This window comes from Sarcophilus harrisii, chromosome 4 (genome assembly GCF_902635505.1).
Source record: "Sarcophilus harrisii chromosome 4, mSarHar1.11, whole genome shotgun sequence".
Taxonomy (NCBI): domain Eukaryota; kingdom Metazoa; phylum Chordata; class Mammalia; order Dasyuromorphia; family Dasyuridae; genus Sarcophilus; species Sarcophilus harrisii.
This window is the reverse complement of record NC_045429.1, coordinates 395,615,462-395,634,880: the sequence shown is the minus strand read 5'-3', so window position 1 is coordinate 395,634,880 and position 19,419 is coordinate 395,615,462.

Sequence of the window (19,419 nt, the reverse complement as noted above, 5' to 3'; positions counted from 1 at the left end):
CTCTTGGAATAACTAATATATCCCCTCCCTTAGTTCCTAGTCATTATATCCATCTGGAAGTATCTTCAGTAAAGTCCCATTATTTTTCACTAACATCTTGGCCACTAATGGATTCCTAGAATCAAAATAAGACAATGAAGAACAAAAGAACAATTTAAAATAGAAGGCTATGTATTTCAATTTTCTTGCACATTTCTTATTTATCAATTTCTCTATTATATAGCAAATGACATAGGAACACATTTAAGCAGTTATTTAAAGTTCAATCCAATTCAACAATTATTTATTAAGCACCTAGTAGGCTCAAGACACTGATACAAAGACAAAAACTAGTCCTAAGAAAAGTGTCTGTGCGGGACATGTTGATAGATGCAGATAACATTCTATGGGAACAAAAAAATTATATTTATGACTTTGGTCCCCCTTTTCAAATTGTTTTTAATTTAATGAAAATTACTGGGTTTATTTAATGTTTATGAAAATTGGGGATGTATCTTCTAGCCCATTCTCTAGGGCTCCTAGGAGAATGCTTGAGGATGAGGTTATTATTTCATTTCTCAATCTCATATCCCCAATATCTAGCATGAAGCACTTGGCACAGAGTAGGCATTGAATAAATACTTAGTGAATAAAATAATCTAATACAGAAAATATCATAGAATGAGAGACAAATGAAAGTCAAAGTCTGTGACTAGATGTCCAGAATACCCAAAGCACTTGACCCTCATTGGAGTTTTCTTGTAATTCTCCTCACTGAAAGAAATTTGCTTCAAACCCAGACTTTGGGTAAAAGGATGTAACCTGTCTGACTTTTCAAAGAACAGCCCCCGTAGCAACCTAGTACCCAAAAGGGCCGTGTTGGGCGACTGGGAAGACAGTGGATCAAAAAGAATACTACTTCTCTCTCAAAGAAGCAGACAGCATCTCCTTTAATACCTTTCCTACTTATGAGATATGACAAGGAAACAAAGGCATAGCTGCGGGCCATCCCAATCTCACAATGTGCGAATGCTCTTAAAACTGTTACATCTGGGAGAGTCTTTTTCATCCCTCCATTATTCACTGAAAATTGTGAAGATTTGGGGGAGGGGAGGAAGCAATCTTATTAAAACATTCATAAAAATCTCCCACCTTTCCATTTGAAAGACATCTCTATCTACATACTTTATATCAGGTATCAGAAATGTAGGGGGGAAATGCATGATTAGTGCCTTCCAAAAGCTTTGAAATGTGCCATCCTGAAAGGAAAAGGAAATAGAGCACCTTGCCAGATGTAGAGTTATAGTTATGAAATACATATTGAAATATGAGTGTACAATAAACCCACAAGGGTACACAGATGAAAGAATAGAAAATGAAGGCACGGACATGATTTAGAATAATACTGAAATCCAGATTGAGAATATACTGCAGAATTAGGTCGCACACAAGGAAAACTTTGCTGAACATTTTGTTTCAGCTGACAAATTAAAAAAAAAAAAAAACTATAGGTGGGAACTTTTCTTTCAGCTCCTCAAGCAACCCTTAATGGTATCATGAAATATGCAAATAAACAAAAGAAAAAATGGAAATGACACCCATATATACACCCCAGAAAGCAATCTCTCTCACAGTGCTGCATTTCTGGGTGTGTTTTTTTTTTTTAACATTTTAAAAAATTGCTCCTTTGAGGTGTTATTGTTTTTATTTACATCACAGTGATTTCCTACTATTTGCTTCACAAGTTAAACCCACATAGGTAGCAAAAAAGACAATCAACCACCAAAGCAACAGAACTTGACAGTGTAAACTTTCCACATCATACTTCCTATTTGCTCTACCAAGAGATGTGCCTTATACATATTCTTCTCCAAAATCAAAATTATTTATTTTGATTCATATCAGCTCTGCTATTTTATTGCTATTTTCATTAACATTATTACAGTCTTTTTATATTAAATAAATGAGTACATGAGCATTTACCTAGTAGTTATTCTGTGCCAAGAGCCATGCTAAATTCTGGAGATATAAATACAAAAGCAAAGACAGTCCCTGGCTTCAAGGAGACTACCTTTTAAAACAAAATGTAACCCATAAAGGGGATTGGTAGCCAGGAAAAGGCTGTTTGGGTACAGAAATAAAAAGTATTGCCTTAGAGGAATAAATGAACATAATCTATCCAGGAACAATGCCAGAAATTATTTAATCAAAATTTAGTGTTTCAAATTAGAGAAGGGCAGGGGGATGGAGAAAGTATGGACCTGAAGCAACAAGGTAATTCATAAAGGTGTGGAGATGGGAAAATGTCCCAAAGTAGGAAGTAAAGCAAAGTATTGGTAGCTGAGGCTTTACTGAAATAGTGATGCTAGAAGATTATTCTCTAGTTTATACTCTCTTAATCCTGTATTACTTCAAACACATTTTAACATGTTACTCAAATTGCCCCTATTTGTCATTTCACTTGATTCCTATACCATAGTTTATTTAACCATTCCCCAATCAATGTGTACGTACTTTTCTTCTTGTTTCCAATCATAGAGAATGTTGCTATGAATATGTTGAGATACTCTGACTTTTTTCTTCTTCTTCAAGTTTCTGCCTCCTGGTGGTATTGCTGAGTCAAAAGGTATAAAGAGTTTAGTGACTTTTCTTGCATAGTTCTATAGTTCCACTAGCAATTTATCAGTAGACTCATATTTCCACCAGGCCTTTAGACATTTCAATAAAGCTATTTCTTTAGCACTAGCAAATCAATATTTTCTAAACAAACTCTAATTTCCAACAGAATCTTTTCTGTACCTGACTTTTTTCTGTTTCTATTAACAATATTTGTTTTCACTCAGGTTTGAAATATAAAAGTCATCTCTGTCTCCTCCTCCCACATTTAATCAATCACTAAACTTTTTACAGCCAAAGAATATTATCATCCATTAACACGACCAAATGATCTTAGGATGTCAGTTCCTTCTAATACACCATGAATCCAACCCATGCCACATTACAGTGCACAGAAGACTTCAAAGGCTCTTGATTTTGATGTCTACTTATAATTGTTGAAAGTTCAAAAGATAGAATGGGAGAAATTGGAAAGATTAAAACAAAACATTTAGGGAAAATTCAAAAGAACTTAAGTCTTGAGGATGAGAGGAAGGATCATGTTTGGCAAGTTGAGTTCTTTCATAATTTCTCACAGAATAAAAACAGACTAAATAAGAAAAGATTTTTACCTATACTACCATCTATTGAAAGTAACGAGCTTGCCAAAAGTGTACCACCAGGTGTCACTCCATTAACTATATTAGTAACCCGTCTCATACCAGTTTTTACTTTGCACTCCTGAAATCTCCACAAGTCAAAGTGGAAGTAGATAGCTTAAGATAGAGTGAATCCATTGGTACAAATAACAGGCAGATGCCACATTGGATCACTCAAGACCATGGCACCATTTCACCAAGGCTCAATTTTCATGAGTGAAAATGATTACAGGTGGTGCAGTTTTCAGAGCAAAACTGGTTTGGCCTGACAACATATTATGCTGACGTGCTGTCAACATTTTTATTTTAGCTGTGACTGAGGAGTCTTCAACAGAAAATGGTTGTTTAGGGTTCAATGAGGAAATGTTGCACTATCTTGTTGCAACAGATGTAATTTGGCTTCTGGGAATGCTCATCTTTGACTTTTTATCCCAGAAGTAGTTTTTGTATATTTCATGGGAATAAAGAAAAGAACGGGTGCATGTGAAGAGATAAAATATGTTTAAACTTGGACATAGGTAAAAGAATACAAAAAGCAAACAAAGAAAAATAAGAGTATTCTGGTTAGAGTATCACTAATAGAACTTAGACTTCCATTGGGTTAGCAGCAATAGATTGCAAAACATTTCATTAAAGAGAGCCCTTGGCTTTATTATTATAATTCATAAGGTCAATTATAAATTGTCTTTCTGTTATCTAAGGATTAGCCTAGCTAAATTTGGAAAAACTCATCAATAGATTGGCATTGGGAAAATGAATTTTTGACCATAATAATTCTCAAAAATCATCTACTAAGGATAAGGAGTGGTAAAAGAAACAGAGGTTCAGCAATAATTTTGGTGACTGGGTCCCATGGCACAAAATTTTCATTTAAATAAACTTTCAAAGAATAATTAAATAGAAAAGAGACAGAAATCTTTTTTTATAGCTTTTTATTGACAAAACATATGCATGGGTAATTTTTCAACATTGACCCTTGCAAAAACTTCTGTTCCAACTTTTCCCTTCCTTCTCTCCAATTCCTCCGCTAGATGGCAGGTAGTCCCATACATGTTAAATATGTTAAAGTATATTTAAATACAATGTATGTATACATATGTATACAGTTATTTTGCTGCACAAGAAAAATCTGATTTAGAAAGAAGGTAAAAATAACCTGAGAAGAAAAACAAAAATGTAAGCAAACAGTAACAGAAAGAGTACAAATGCTATGTTGTGGTTCACACTCATTTCCCAGTGTTCTTTCTCTGGGTGTAACTGATTCTGTTCATTACTGAGCAATTGGAACTGATTTGGATCCTCTCATTGTTGAAGATAGCCACTTCAATCGGAATTGATCCTCATATAGTATTGTTGTTGAAGTATATAATGATCTCCTGGTTCTGCTCATTTCAGTTAGCATCAGTTCATGTTAAGTCTCTCCAAGCCTCTCTGTATTCATCTGCATGCATCTGTTATTTCTCATAGAACCTTAATATTTCATAACATTCATATACCACAATTTACTCAGCCATTCTCCAACTGATGGGCATCCATTCAATTTCCAGTTTCTGGCCACTACAAAAAGGGCTGCCACAAACATTTTTGCACATACAGGTCCCTTTCCCTTCTTTAAGATCTCTTAGGGACATAAGCCCAGTAGTAACACTGCTGGGTCAAAGGGTATATACAGTTTGATAATTTTTTGAACATAGTTCCAAATTGATCTCCAGAATGATTGGATCCATTCACAACTCCACCAACAATGTATCAGTGTCACAGTTTTCCCACATCTCCTCCAACATTCATCATTATCTTTTCCTGTCATCTTAGCCAATCTGAGAGGTGTGTAGTGATATCTCAGAATTGTTTTAATTTGCATTTCTCTGATCAATAATGATTTGGAACACCTTTTCATATGGCTAGAAATAGTTTCAGTTTCTTCATCTGCAAATTGTCTGTTAATATTCTTTGACCATTTATCAATTGGAGAATGACTTGATTTCTTATAAATCAATTCTCTCTGTATTTTGGAAATGAGACCTTTATCAGTACCTTTAACTGTAAAAATGTTTTCCCACTTTATTTTTCCCTTCTAATCTTGTCTGCATTAGTTTTGTTTCTACAAAAACTTTTTAACTTGATATAATCAAAATTATCTATTTTGTGATCAATAATGATTTCTAGTTCTTCTTTGGTCACAAATTCCTTCATTCTCCATAGGTCTGAGAGCTAAACTATCCTATGTTCTTCTAATTTATTTATAATCTCATTCTTTATTATGCCTAGATCATGAACCCATTTTGATCTTATCTTGGTGTATGGTGTATGGCCTAGTTTCTACCATACTAATTTCCAATTTTCCCAGCAGTTTTTGTCAAACAGTGAATTCTTATCCCAAAAGTTGGGGTCTTTGGGTTTGACAAAACCCTAGATTGCTATGGTTATTGACTGGGGAAAGACAGTGTGGAAAGATTGGATAATAAGGAACTCATCTAGTCTCTGGTGAAGAGAGAAGGTAATATAGAAAGCATGCAACTACAAATAATTTTCTATTTTAACTATTCTTGCTAACCAAGATCTAAGTTTGTTTCCTTGTTACTGGACTATAGATGCTATCAGCACCCTCTAAACTCTGCTTCCTGGGGACAGAGCATTGGATAATACTTCTTAGTTACAGCTCTAGGAGGAAGTTGGTTGTTTAGTCATTTTTCAGTTGTGTCTGACTATGATCTTTTGGGGGTTTTCTTGGCAAAGATGCTGGGGTGGTTTGTCATTTCTTTCTCCTGCTCATTTTTATAGATCAGGAAACAGATGCAAACAGGATTATACAGCTAGTAAATGTCTGAGGCCAGATCTGAACTCAGGAAAATGAGTCTTCCTTTCTCCAAGCCTGATGCCCCATGCACGGTGCAACATTGCTGCTTTCTGGGAAGAAGTACTCCTACTGAACATATAGAAGATCTTTGAAGTTTTAGAGTATGAATGAATATTATCATCAGTGGCAAGCATTTATTCATTACCTACTATGTATACTGCAGGGCGCTGAAGATTCAAAGTATAGATTTAGTCTTTGTGATCTATAAATAAATCAAAAATTAAAATTATCCCTTAAACCAGAAATAGGAATTAGAAATGAAGGTGGGTAAGAATATGTTTGGCCTTTGAATCAGAAAGACAAGCTAATTTTTTCCCTGAGAAATGAAGAAACATATATATGTTTTGGGTACGACACTGGTTATCAGTGCTACAAAGCCTCCAATAAACAAACAAATAAATAATAAAAAAAAATTAACTAAAGTAATAGACATAGTGAAGTACCAATATAATGCTTTTCCATGTGACAAGATGTTTTTACTCTCGTTATATTCCCTTTTTGTGTAGTTCTATTAATGGAATGCCTTTTTCCCTTTTTAGACTCTCTCTCATCTCAGCAATATTCTTTTTCTAGAATGCTCAAAAACAGAAAACAAATCAGATATATTTGAGTTACTTGTAGGAATGAAATAAAAATGATGCCAGGATTTTTTTTTTTTTATATCTTTCCTTAAAAGGCCATTGCATGATTTCTCATGGGCTAGGACCATTATACCTGAGGTTGCTAGAAACACCCCTTGTATTTCTCCCAAATCTTTCTCTGTCCTGCTTAAAAAGTATTAGTTCCATTCAGTGTGTGTATATGTTGGGAGGGGAGAGGAGAGCACTAGGAAGGTATGCTCTAGATTTGCAAGTATTACATGCTTCAATTATAACTGATAGGTATGCTTCTCTACTCCTCATCCCTTGTTCTCCTGCTTCCTTTTCCATTTCCTTTGTATTTTTCCAGTAAAGTCATTGTGATTTTCCTTTAGAAGTGTCATATAAAAAAGGGCTCTCTGCTTTTTCATTTACTGACTCACTAGGGCCATCTGCAAAGTCTCTGAGTAAGTGCATGCACTATCTAATCTAATGTAATCCCACCTGTAAATTAGGTGAGCCTACTTCTGAAAGTTTATGAAGATGTGGAATGGAAAGGCTTTGCTCTCTGTCAGAGTATTTGATTTCCTGAACACATTCAATAGTGGAAAAGAGCCTTTTAATTGACTGCTAAGCTAGAACCAGCAGAGCATACAAAAGGTTCCAAGAGAGAAACTTACATTCTTTCCTTTCTGATGAGGCATAAGGATGACAGAGTTTCATAGGGCTGGTGGAAGAGGAATGAGAAGGGAAAGGGAAAGTATTTATCCTTGATAGTCATTAACTCATTACTATTGATAAGTTTTTACAAAGCAAAATTTACTGAAAAGATATGGCAAGAACCAAAGCATAAAAACACCCTATTCAAATCTGGGGCACACACTTCCTTCTGCCACCTTAGTTCCTGAAGAGCAATATCAAACTTAAAAGAGTTCCTACAGAACATTTGTTCCACCACATTCGTTTCCAAGTTTACCTACTGGATATGTCTGACTTTGATGGCACCGGGGATTTTGCAGTCAGCTGGTAGACCACTGAACCAGAGTTTGACCCCTTTGCAATACATTTTAATTAGTAGGTAGTAAAAAAACAAAATGAATGGAATTAGGGGAGTACAAACTAAAAAGAGAAGTGGAAGTCTTGTTTCAGAGGAAGTAGAGTCAGCAACAAATTGGAACTCTGAATCCTTTTCTACACAGGGATGGATGGATGGATGGATGGAAATAAAGGTCAAGGCTATAAAGACATAGAAGTATAGGTTAAAAACTCCTTTGGGTTTCTAGGTAGAAGGAATTACAGCCTAGAAAGTTTTGTAAAACTGAAAAGTATTTTGAAACAAGCAATCCTAGCTTGGATCATAAAGAGTTGTGTCCCTTTCATCATGGGAAGATGAAAAATCAGATTTAAAGAATTCACCATGTGTTGCCCAGTTCTATGACACGTCTCCAGTACCTGTGACAGGATGAGACATGCCATAGGCCTGAACTAGATAACATATGCCAAGGAACATTTTCCTCAGGAAAACTCCAGTTCTCCCCAGGCCATAAGCCCTTGCCAAGCTAGTCACAGCACAAAAGAATAAAATCAAAGACTCATAGATTTATAGCTAGAATAGACTTTAAAGAAGTGACTTAGCCCAATTGCCTTATCATTTAAAAGAAAAAAAAAAAAAGGAAATTGTTGCCCAGGGGAGCATAGAGTCTAATATAAGTCACACAGTTTGGGGTAAAGCTCGAGTGAAAAGCAGGTGACCCAAAACCTAGTCCAGAGATATTTTCCCCATGCCTTGATGCCATATGAACTCAGAGCCACATCCAAAATTCCTATCCTATCATGAGGGATTAGTGATGCTTCCAAATAAGTTGATTCATACCTGGTTAAAATAACATCTATGCACATCCATATCACAAATGAAAATTTGCAAAGAACTTCCCATACATTTTCTCATTTGACAATGGCAAACTTCCCTCGCCCTTCAGCAAGCTCAATGAAATGAGACCAAATTTACTTATCTTCAGTGACCTGAACCAGAGATCCCGAGTTTCTCAGAAGCAATGGACCAATGTATGGAAGTAGGGGCAAGGAGGAGAGGAGGAAGGGAGATTATATGATGATGACATTCACAGATCAGGAAAGAGCTTTTCAAATCTTGGAAAGCTCTCAGTTTAAGTGGGAGTTATCACAGCATCTGACATAGACCATCCTAATAAATGCATCTCTCCTCATAGGTGGCCCAGTAAATAGAAGGCTGCACCTAAAGTCAAGAAGACTCATCTTCTGTGTTCAAATCTGGCCTCAGACATTTACCAGTTGTGTGATCCTGGGCCAATCATTTCACCCTGTTTGCCTCAGTTTCCTCATCTGTAAAATGAGCTGGAAAAGGAAATGGCTAGTCATACCAGTATTTTTGCCAAGAGGTGGACACCACTGAAAATGATTGAACAACATGAAAAATAAATGTACATTGACTTAACTTGACTTTTTAACCCTTGCATATACAATAAGTACTAGGTAAAACAGTGGGTAAAGTGCTGAACTTAGAATCGGGAAGGCTTGATTTCAAATCTGGACTCAGACATTTATTAGCTGTGTAATCATAGGGATACGAACAATGATGTGGGGTTTGTCACCAGATGATGGTAGCCATCAAAAGCTGGGGTTCAGTCATGTGAAGAATTCAAAATGGCCATTCTCACTGGCAAAAGGTAGATTTATTTAGGGGAATAGGTTATAGACAAAATGAAAGGATACAATAGACACCAGGAACGGTAAATATGAAATAAAGTGGAAGAGCATATGAAAGTCAAGTTCCTCAGTGGAACCCACAATTACCCAGTAGAAAGGAAGCACCCCATGAGGTTGGGTCATATGTTAGCTGGCAGACTATGTGCTGAAAGGAATTTAATACTCTTAAAGTGTTCCATAACTTCAAGGAGAGGTAGGGTTGAGAAGCACAGTGGAGTTATAAGAGATACCATGTGGCAAAGGAGAAAGGGAAGGGGAAAGACACGAGGAGGCAGAATGTCCTGGCAGGCTGACTCCAAGGAAAGTAGCAGCAAAGTCATGGTCCAAAAGTTGTTTTATAGGAAACATTTAGCCTAAGGGACATGACTAGGATTCCTAACAGGACATGGCAAGGTGAGACCGCTCAAGATCTCTACAGAGGATGAGTCTAAAGATTTTGCCATAACTTGGATTTTAGATTGGACCACCTCTCCAAAGGGTGGGACCTTGGAGCTAAACTGATCTCTATCTGCTTGCCTTAGGGATCAATTCTTTAGCTTCTCTTGGTCCAAAACAATATTCAGGATCTCATCAATGGCAAAACACTTCATTTCCCCAACTATAAAATGAGGATAATAACCCAAATTTGTTATGAGATAATATTTATAAAGTGCTTTCCAAACCTTAAACTGCTCTAAAAATGTGAAGTATTGTTAGAACTGACATGATAAAATCTGAAATTATTCCAAGGAATGGCCAGATGGTCTAATAAGCCAAGGTACCACTGCTTTTGACACAGATACATTCTGGTATGATATCTATACCACCTAGGAAGCAAGAACTCTCCTAGATCAAACTATCAAGATCTTGAAAACATTTTCAATTGAATAATTCATTTCATTGTTCAATGAACAATGAAACAACCATATATCCTGAAGCTACTCTGTGAATGAATGAAAAAGCATTTATCAAGCACTTACTGTATGGCAGGCACTGTGCTAGCATCTGGAGATTCAGAGATCCAGCAAGAAATGGTTCTGTCCTCAAGAATCTCATATTCTGCTGGTGAAAATCCTTTCAGGAAGGATTTTCCCATTTTTGGAAATAGGACTAAACTAGAAAATCATAACATATCATTACAAAAAAGAAAGTGAATTTCCCTAAATATTGGGGAGGGAGTGTTTACATACACAATTGCACTCTAAATTAGGAAATGAGGATGAGAGGTCTGTAAAACCTAAAGCCTGCTGGTGGCTCATTATCCAATTAATTGATATATGCATACATCGGATAAATCATGCCAAATGACAGTCACTGCACTGAGGTAGAAATAGATTCGAGTAAGTAGCTTGTTTTTTTGATAATAAAAGCAGCACGAAAGAGGGTGTGCTTTGTGAACCTTAAAAAACACATGATAAGCACCAGATTTATATGTATACCTAACAGAGGAGGAGGACCACATTTACTTTCAAAGGCAGTGGGCTTGTAATTGGTTTTTAAATACTGCAAGGGAATTTTATTTGTCTTGGGAAGCAGCTCCTAAGAAATATATGAAGGCAAATGTCTGAGCAAGTGGCCTGTGGGAACATAAAACACTCCTTAATGGCAGAAGGGAGAATTTCCCCCCCAAAGATTCATTCAGCAGTGAGGGAGGAGATGTCAATGACCAATCTTAGCAGCACTGTTAGATGACATTGTCTTACCTCCCCAATTTCCACCCTCCCCCACCCCCCATGTTAGAACTCATCAGTGAACTCCAGAAACAACTGTTTGGATGGTACCTTGAGAGAGAATCAAAATAAGATCTAGGAATGCTTCTTGGGCTTTATCATCCTAACAACTAAGAATATAATATTGGAATATCTTGAGATGGGAGGTAGAGTGAGAGGAGAGAATATTTATATTATGCACATGTACTTAAATAGATGTATACATAGATGTGCACTTCTTTGTAAAAAAAAAAAATCATAAGCACAGAAATTATTAGCATTCATCTGCAATCAAAAAACTTTTATTAAGCACCTCCTATGTGCTACCATTAGGCAACTAGATGGCCCAGTGGATAAGAGCACTAAGTCTGAAGTCAGGAAAACCTGAGTTGAAATCCAGCCTCAGACATTAGTTGTATAAACTTGGTTAAGTCACTTAAGTTCTGTTTGCCTTAATCCACTGGAGAATGAAATGGCAAACCACTCTAGTATCTTTGCTAAGAAAACCCCATGGATAGTATAGTCCCCAGAATGATGAAAAGTTTGACATGATTAAGCAACTGAAAAACAACAATGTACCAGGAACTATATTAGATTTTAGGGGTACAAAGACAAAAATAAAAGTCCTTTCCCTCAAGGAGATTATATTTCACCACGGGAGACAATATGTACATATATGCAAAATCTCTACAAGGTAAGACATGAAAAATCTTGGAGGGAGAAGGCTACAGGGCCCATGAGAAAAAGAATTTGTGTACGAGGTGACACTTAGGCTGAAATCAGTCTTAATACAGAGCTCTTTTCCTTATGCCTTCTTGATATGCCATGTGAATTTAGATGGAGACGAAGAGGAAAGGCATCCTAGCCAAGGAGGACTGCCAACGGAAAAGCTTGGAAATAGAAGATGGAGTATCTTGTGCAAGAAGGAAGAAGGCCAGTGAAACTGGATCATTGAAAACTTGTAAGGGAATAAAATGTAACTAGATTAGAATGTACAAAAAGCCAAGTTACAAAGATGCCAATCTGCATTGGTTGTAAGAGTTCCTCAGTGAATGTATGCTGCACTGATAAAATCATAGATCCAATTAAAAACAAATTAAAAAATAGATCAATTGGTACATAAGTAGACATAACTAGAGCAGCTGGGTGGCACAGTGGATAAACTGCCAGGCCTAGAATCTGGAAGATCAGACACTTACTTAGCTATATAACCCTGGGCAAGTTACTTAACCCTGTCTGTCTCAGTTTCCTCATCTATAAAATGAGCTGGAGAAGAAAATGGCAAATAACAAAGCCAATAACTAAAGAATGTTTTTCTTTACTTTGTTGTCACTATCTGACCCATGGACCCATAGAATCTTAAATAGTTCTACTGCTTCCTCTCATTGCTTCGAGTTGTGTACTCTTAGGTTAAGCAGAATCATTCATCCCTCTTCCTTATGAATACCTCAAACACTTGGAGACAGCTATCATGTCTACCTCCAAACTTCTTTTTACCAGGCTAAACATTTCCAGTTCCTTTTTTCAGTCTATAGATAGTGTGAATTCTACAGCTTCTCAATGTTTTCCTTAAACAGTGGAGCCATATTGAATACAATAGTCTAAACTTGGTCTAAATAGGATAAAGACAAAATAGAGCAGAATTATGACCTTCCTCATCTTACACAATTTGTTTCTATTAATGCATTCTAAGATAACATCTATTCTCTTGTCTGCCACTTAACAGTAGTGTCTGATATTAAGTGTGAAATTTACCCAAAACTCCAGATCTTTTTGAGACAAATTTCTATAGAGCCACTCTTTATCATCTTGTTTTAAATAACTCAAGTAAAAGACTTTGAATTTATACATATCAAATTTCATCTTATTTGATTCTACCCTATGTTCCATCATGTCAAGATTTCTTTTGAATCCTGACTATCATTCAGAGTTTTAACTAACCTTCTCAGCTTTCTTCCATCTGCAAACCTGATCAAGTCATTGATAGAAATCATTTATCAAAAATTTAGCTGACCCCTAGCTAAGGCCAGATTGTTAAACAGTTCACTGGACACCTCTTTCAAATTTCCTTAGAAACATCATTAATGACTACACTTTGAGGGCCAGCCATTCAGCTAGTCCTGAATTCACCTAATTGTACAGATATCTATCCCATGCCTCTTCATCATTTGAGACATTTTATAAAATATTTTGTTTAAATCCAAATAAAGTATATCTGTAAAAAAAGGAAATAATGCTAGGATCACATGATCTAGTCTTGACTTGAATTCATCAAGGACAAATATGAGCCTCTTTACTATTTCCTTGAGTATCAAACCCCCGTTAGCCACCCTAGTCTTATCTTCTTCAACCAAACTATCATTCTCCTTGGAAGAAAAAAACAAGGAGCAAATTAAAGATCTGAGCAACTAATTTCTTTTGGTCCTTAGTTACTGAAAATGCATCTATCCTAATAGTATTCATTCCTTCCTTTGAACCTCCTCATTTCCCCAATATGGATGCTAAAAAAAATTGGGGAAAAAATATTTTTTTGTTGCTCTTAAATAGAGAGGCCAAGAGTCAGAAAGATCTGGATTTAAATCAGTTATTTATAACACAGATTAGTTGTATCACCCTGGGCAAGTCCCTTAACCTCCCAATACCTCCCACATCTATGTAAGGCTATAAGTTTCAGAAAACTCTTTCATTGTAAGAGGGACGTTCCTCATCTGAGGACTCCATAGATATAGACCAATAAAATCACAGGTCCAATTCCTATTCCTCATCCTGGTTCTCCTTCAGCTTCTTTTACCTGTCTCAATCCATTCTGAGCTTTGGTCCTTTTGTCTTCATTACATCCTTATGTCAATATCGTCATCTTAATCATGGTTAATATTTACATAGCATTTTAAAGTCTGTAAGGCATTTTGCATATGTCACCTCATTTGATTTTTTTTAGAACAATTATATGAGTTAGCCATTATTATTATTATTATTATTATTTTATAGAAGAAGAAGCCAGGACTCAGTAAGGTTGTATTTTCTGGAGTCATATAGCTAACAACTAGCTGAGGTAGGATTTAAATCCTGGTCTTCTTAACTCCAATTCCAGTATTTCTTTACTAGGCCATATTGTCTTTCTAGGAAGAATACTCTATCCAAAAAAAAAAAAAAAAAAGATTGTGACTTACACCCTTACACTTTCTTATTTAATATGATTTTTGTCCATGGTTCAGTAGAAAGCTCACTAGAGTTAAAGGACCTGTGTTCAAATCTCAACATTTATACTTAAAAACTATGTGATTTTTTTTTTTCATAGAAGATAGTTTAGGCTTTAATTTTCCCATATATAAAATAATGAGGTGGGGTAATAGTATTGAGATCTGCTTGGCATTCTGGGATTTGTAGTTCAGAGGAATAAACATTCTTTTGAGCCTTGAAAACAGTTTAAACTATAGTAATCTTTGATTCAGAAATGGGACTGGAGACCCGCCCAGAGAGTTTAAAGGGGAAACATAGTCAATAAAACAATAGATTAAGAGAAAGGAGCAGGGATTGCAAGAGTGGTTACAGCAATGAGAACATTTCAAAACTTCCCCCTAGATAATTAATAAAACTGGAAAGAGTGAAAAAGGAAGGATCAATAAGCAAAAAGAGAAACTCAAAAGAAAAACTAAGTCATTTTAAAGACAAGAAAGATCAAGGTGGCCCATCTGTCACTGTAATATACTTTGCCTACTTCTTTGCATCCATCATTTCCTGAATCCTAATCTTGCCCTTAAGATAAAGAATCTAAGACTTAGAAGGAAATACACAAAATTTAAATTAATCAGAGAGCCAAACCTCTGTCCAAAGACTAGGAGTTTTCCAAAGAAGTTGGAGAGACAGGAGTGGTCTGAGAAATATAATTATATTAATGTCTTTCTATCCAATATAAATTTTATAAAATAGAAGAAAAGTAGAAGGAGGACCTAATTACAATTAAATACACCCCGCCTCTTAGATGCTAGCTAAAATGTGTATGGTTAATTCAGTCTCTCAGCCCCAGGAGAAAAGAAGGACAGGCTGAAAATAGGTAAGACAGGGCAAAAATTCAGTTATTTCTTTCCACAATATTGATGCCGGTTATGGTCCCTTTAAGAAACTAGACTGATTTATTCCTTTCTGATTCCCAACCCCTCCTAGCTGATGCATTATCAGTCCAGGAAGCTAGGACCTTTGATTCACAAATCCTGGTCAAAAGCATCCCTTTGAATTCTAATAGAAAATCCAGGCCTATCTTAGCCGCCACCCAGATCTGACCCAACTTGGACTGTCCCAGTCCTCATTCTAATGATCTGCTCAGGTTTTCCAAATCCCACCAAGCAAACTCAAGTCTCCCCCCCCTTCCCCCCCCTCCCCGAAATCCAGCGAGGAGCCAACTTGGGACTCCACCCATAGGCTCCTTTAGCTAAATCTCTTATTATAAAAGAAACAAGCTGGAGCCCTCTCTTTGCAAAGGTTCCAAACATGCCAGGGATCTCTGTCCACTGAAACCCTGTTTCTGGTGCCCTCCTCTCTTTATCCTCACCTATTTCCTTAACTATACTTTAACCTTACTTCCAAACCCCATAATAAACCCCTTTTATCAATCTAGCTTTTCAGGCCTGTAAATTCCTTTACAGGGGACTCTAGACCTCATTTAACTCCGTATCCTTGCTCCAAATCCAAAGGATTTCAGGGGAGCTCTATTTGATTCCCTGTACCCCAAACCTGCCACTAGACCTCAATTAAACACTAATTTCATTTAGGTACCCCATATCTAAACCTCATCAATACCATTGATTGGTCTTAGAACTGATGCCTTTTGAGTTTTTTTTTTTCCCTTTCTAAATCTATGACCCTCTATTTCTCTAATAAGTGTTCCATAAAGGTTCTCTTCAAAACACATCTCTCAGCCCTCTAGTAAGTAGCTAACTATATAAATAATTACTGAATTATGACTTCTCTCTCTCTCTCTCTCTCTCTCTCTCTCTCTTTCTCTCTCTTTTTCCCCATGCTGAGACCCTCTTTGCAGCCCTCTGCTTCCCTAGTACCATCATTGTCAGTCTAGTGGCTTCTATTAGAACTAAAATCATAACTTCTAGATTTTCAGGAAGAAAGAAAAATCCACTAGGGAGTCTCCCTGGGAGCTAGGAATTATTTGAATAAGGGTAAACCACATAGTATAAACCCAGCCAATCAATAGAGCAAGATTAGAGCCCTACATTACATAGTGACTTCACATGGAAGTGATAAACAGAACACATAGATATGGTTTACCTAAGGAAATGCATTGTGAACGTTACCTGACATTCTCTACCTTTAAAAGGAGAACTATCTTGGTTCTTTTTCTCCCTTGCCCATCTCCCACAATACAGATAATTCCCAGCTTATGGACATCCAACATACTCATGATCCAGACACAGAAACTTCTGCCCATGCTTTACTACTCAATGCTAGAGCTCTTATTGATAAAATTTTACTACAGGCAATGATTACACACCTCTACACTGAGGGGGAGGGGGGGGGGAAGAAGGGAAGGGGAAAGGAAGGAGGGAAGGAGGGGAAGAAGAGGGAGAGGGAGGGAGGGAGAGAAGGAAGAGAAGGGGAGGGAGAGAGAAAGAGTTAGAGGATAAAAGAGAAAAAGGGAGGGAAGGGAAAAAGAGGAAGGGGAGGGAGAATAAAGCTGAAGGAAAGGGGAAGGAAGAAAAAGAGAAAGGCAAAGGGGAAGGGGAGGACAGTGGGGGAAGAGAAAGGAGGGGGAAGAAGAGGGAGCTGTTCAAGAGTCTTATCATTCAGGAAAAGAGACAAGGAAAGAACTCTGAAAACTAAGGACTCCTTAGAGAATCTTGGGGGTGGCAGAGTACAGAGGGTCTCCACCAAAAAAAAAAAAAAATTCCTAAAGTCCAATTGAATCAATTTCTTTTACTTTGTAGCAGAAATTAGAGACAGAGGAATAATAGAATAAAAACACATTGGATGAAACAGAAATCCCATGTCTTCCTGGCTGGATGACCTTGTCCCAATCATATAAACTTTTTGAGTCCCAGATTCCTTATCTGTAAAATGAGAATGCCAATAAATGCCAATAAATCAATAAATGCCAATAAAATCAATGAAACAATTTACATGAAGTTTCACATAGATGCCAGATAGAATTATTTTTGTTATAATCATCTGATGTAAACATTAGAAATTTGATCTGTTAGTATTTTTTCATTAAAATATTTCTAAGTTTAAGAGGTTGGGTTATAAGTTAGAATTTGTTCAATCATCTGTCTTTCCTCCAAACATTAGTTCTACTGAGATATGTGGGGTTTGATGTAATTAAGGAAGATGGAGAAAAAAGAAGGGGAGTAATTTTGGAACAATGACAACTTTTAATTATAGGGCAAGACTGAATATGTGTCATAATAAGGGGATCAGGAAAGTACAAAGGCATTGAGCACCTGGAAAACTAGAGAGATTAGTCCTAGGTATTTAGTTTTAACTCTATCATATCTCTTGCCAACAATGCTCATTTGCAAATCCTGCCATGTTTATGCATTCATTTCTCATTTGTTGCTGTTCAGTGATTTTCAGTCATATCTGACTCTTTGTGACCCCATTTGGGGTTTTCTTGGCAGAAATGTTGAAGTGGTTTTTCATTTTCTTCTGCAGCTCATTTTATAAATGGGAAAACTGATGCAAAAAGAGTTAAGTTTCTTGCCCTTCTAGTTACTTGCCCTAGACACTAGTTGTGTGTCTGAGGACAGATTTGAATTCTGGACAATAAGTCTTCCTAACTCCAGGCCCACCTACCTGTCATACTAAATACATAGTCCCTGCTCCCTAAGGATCTTACACTCTAATGGGGGAGACAATAAGCAAATAGCTATGCATGCAAGATTTATAAAGAATAGATAGAAGATAGGCTTAGAGGGAGTCACTATTAGCAGAGGAAGAGCAATTCATAATAGGAATGGCCATCTGGAGAAGGTAGGATTTAAATTGAGTCTTGAAGGAATCCAGAGAGACTTCAAGAACATCATCAATAAAAAAAGTATATTAGACCAGGAGATCACTAGGTTCATGCTCAGCTCTAAATCTCTGTATGCAACATTATTCCAATATGGGTTAGAAATTTCAAAGACTTGAGAACAGCAAAGACCTAAGTCTATGGTTTCTTTTCTTTTTTAATGGAAGGTTTCATATTATATTTCACCCACTGCCATGATCAAATACTGATTGAGGCAGAATATTGAAGAAATAGGTTTTACAATCAGAATTCATGGGATTTTAAGTGAGGAAGGATCTTAGAGGTCACGTATCTCAACTCTCTTAGCTTAAAAATAAGGAAACTGAGGCCCAAAGATGCAAGCGTCTTAATCAGGATCAAGCTTTGTAAATAATGGGACTGGGTTTTGAGCCAGTGACCTCTGAGTCAAAATTCATTGACTTTTTCACTACATCATACTGCTCTTGCCCAGAAATGGCTAGGTAGAGGGAAGAAGGAAGGAGAATCTTTGCAAAAAGTTTTGAGTAAGAAAGGTACTAGAATCCCTTGTCAAGCCCAAGTCATCATCTTTCAGCCAAGGAACTCTCTAACCGTCTGGTAAAAGAAGATGGGTGAAATCTGCCAAGCAAGGAACAACCAGGGATGGAACCAAATAGCTGAACAGTGATCCAGGAAATGGAAGAATTCAGCTGGCTAAACATGATTTCTTTGGAGCCATGGCATGGGGCTTTGGGAGCCTTCTGCCAAGAAGCTTCAGCCAAGAGAGAAACTCCACATGTGAGAGCATTCCTGTGTATATGGGGCCAACAGGGCACATTACAGCATAGCATTTCATTCTAGTTTGTCTCGCTGTAGTAAAAATAAAAAAAATAAAAACCTACAAAATTTGCCAATGATGTACTTAGGACTTTTAAATTTGCAACACAATCTATCATGTGGTCATAGATTTAAAGCTTACGGGATTTTTAGAATCCTTCTAGTTAGAGAGCTATATAGTTTCATTGTTCAGTCATTTTAGCCGTGTCTAACTCTTCATGATCCCAATTGAGGTTTTCTTGGCAAAGATACTGGAAGAGTTTGCCATTTCCTTCTCCAACTTCATTTCACAGATGAGGGACTGAGGCAGACAGGGTTAAGCGACTTGCCTAAGGTCACATAGCTAGGCAGTGTCTGAAGCCAGATGAATCTTGCTGATTCACTGTACCACCTAGCTGCCCTACTACATAATTAGCTTGTACATATTTTACAAATATCATCTCATTCTATTCTCACAAATTAATTCCAAGAAGTAGGTATCATCATCATCATCCTTATTATTATT